Genomic DNA, 2,381 nt, shown 5'->3' with positions numbered 1-2,381 from the left:
GGGCGGGGCGGGGTGGCCGGGCCAAGCGTCCGGGCCGAGACGGGGATGAATGGGGCATTAGTGCGACTGGGCAACATCGCCTGCCATAGAGCCCTACCCCTATAGGATGGAATGGATTCGCTGAAAATTGTATGTAGGGTTTCGCGGCTACTTGCTGCTGCTGCTGCTGAACCGCGCTGTTGTTGGAGCGCACGACAAAGTCTTTACTACGAAGTAAGTGACATCATCTCGTCAAGTGCATACACAACGACACAGTGAAAAGCAAAAAGTATTTAGTGCTACGTGATTGGGGTTAAAAATTTCCGAAAATTTCCGAAAAATTCCCGAAAATTTCCGGAAATTAAGGGAAAATCTTCGAAGTCTGAAAAATTTCCCACTTTTCCCACAAATTTTGCTGAAATTTTCCGAAAACTTTCTACGGCTTCCAACACTATGAGTGATGACCAAACAACAGTATGCGCGGACTGTTTCCCTGAGCGGCCCCGCCCCACCATCGGTCGCGCCGCGGGAAAGCGGCGGGAGGCCCCTAGGGGGTTGTTCAGTGATTGTCTCCTCACAGTCATTTTCCATGTTTCCGGACCGGACTAAAACAATTTCACCGACAGATGGTGTAGTTTTTTTGGAGGGGGTGGTTTTTTGCCACTCAAAGTCAGATGTCCCCCCTTTCACACTCACACACCCTATCACGGTCCGTTTTGTAATTACCGACACAGTGAATATGATTTGTTTTTCATGTCAATCCAAAAACAGAGGATGGCATTTTTATACTCTGGTAAGTCATAGTGTTCAATCGGTAAACATAAATCAGACTTGTTCACCTGTCAAGTGTTCAACATGATAGTGCACGTGCGAGTGTTAACCGTTTCGGGGCCCTTGGTTTATCGGTAAACTACTACCGCGTACAACAAGAACAAACAAAATAGTAAGTAGGCACAAAAATGTAAAATACAGCCGTGCAAAAACGAATTCAGGACAAGAAAGAAAATGTCATATGCAAGGCCGATTTTCTTTTAATCAACTCTTACGCTGCAAAGGCGCGCCCCTCACCGCGATTAAAAAAAAATACATAACAAAAACTGGAAAGAGGAGAGAAACGAAAACTGCCAATAAAACACAAATTCGGGAAGCCTGATTACTTTTCCCTCTACGAATGTGTTCGTTCCCTTCCCGCGCGCTGCCGCCCGCGACTTGTGAAATTGTTGGACGTTTTGCAAGCGACCTCCTGCAGAGATGACGCTTTAGGGGTGGCGTGAGGAAAGAATGTACTCTCTCTCTCTCTCTCTCTCTCTCTCTCTCTCTCTCTCTCTCTCTCTCTCTCTCTCTCTGGCGCGCAATCACAGAGAGGATATATTTTGGAGACACGCGCGCGCGGGAGGGTGAAGGGAGAAGGAAGAGGCAGCTTGGGAGGGAGGAGGGAAGGCAGGGTAATCGCATTGAGAAACTTGCGAGCGCATGTGCTTCCATACACGTTAATGACAGGCAGTTAGCGGAACCCGACAAGTGATTGAATGACAAGCGAGGGGGGGGGGGGGGGGGGAGGAGGAGGAGACGGGGTGCGTCTACAAGTGCTTGCTGCGCGGGCGCCGCCGCGCCCTGACGTTTCCGTAAAGAAGACAAATCGATAAAAGTTTTGGGAGCGGATGGTTTTGCGTCCGAACGACGACGCGACGCGCGGCGCTCGCGTGGAGCAGAACGAAGCAGACGAGCCCCTCGTAGTGAGCGGAAAAAGAGGTGGGGGTGGAATAAACGCCAAGACAACTTGTCGAAAACGGACAGAGAGAAGGCGAGCGCAAGATGAAAACGGAAGACTTTTTCTTTCGTGCGCGCTTTTTCTTTCCCCTCGACTGAACTGATGGTTTTACTTACATCGTGGAGTGTTGGTGGTCTCATAACACCCCCGGCCAGCGACCAGCGGACAGCTGCAAAAGAAAATAAAACATTAGTCCACTGAAAATAACTTTCCTGGAAACATTTTTTTTCTTTTTTAACAAATTTAAGACAGTTGCTGATTACACAATAATTTCCGAATGTCGAGTCAAAAAAAAAAAGAATATCTCGGATTTAATCAGATTTTTTACACAAGTTATTTTTCGCGAAAATACAGCTACAGCTATTTTGAAAAGGGCACACACTCTCCGAACAAAAACGATTTCTCATTTTTTTATTATTATTATTGCGATGCCACTGCCACAATTAGCTCGCCGGACCCGCCTATGGCCTGACCGGTGTGCGCCGGCCGCCGCAGCTGGACGTGCATGTAGGACGCAACCAGGACCAGGACGCCAAAACTTTGAGCGGCCGGTAATAGACAAGTCCATTCTGGGACGGGATAATTTGCCTGGTGCCGTTAGAGAAAGAGCATGTGAGCTCAACCGGTGGGA

The 2,381-nt window shown here is 48.5% G+C and overlaps 1 protein-coding gene across 5 annotated transcripts in view; it reads right to left on the bottom strand.

Annotated features, from left to right (window-relative positions):
* Nucleotides 1-2,381, bottom strand: part of LOC113213622 (transcription factor SOX-5-like) — a 100,771-nt gene that overhangs the window by 63,536 nt on the left and 34,854 nt on the right. For all 5 annotated transcript variants that reach the window (XM_052265124.1, XM_052265123.1, XM_052265126.1 and 2 more), the window contains exon 2: nt 1,867-1,919. The gene's annotated coding sequence lies outside the window, so the exon portion shown is untranslated. The remainder of the gene's footprint in view (nt 1-1,866; nt 1,920-2,381) is intronic.

Source organism: Frankliniella occidentalis, unplaced genomic scaffold (genome assembly GCF_000697945.3).
Source record: "Frankliniella occidentalis isolate FOCC.00 unplaced genomic scaffold, Focc_3.1 Scaffold24, whole genome shotgun sequence".
In the NCBI taxonomy this organism is placed as follows: Eukaryota; Metazoa; Arthropoda; class Insecta; order Thysanoptera; family Thripidae; genus Frankliniella; species Frankliniella occidentalis.
The sequence above is the reverse complement of the archived record's forward strand: the minus strand, read 5'-3'. Positions and strand labels throughout refer to the sequence as shown.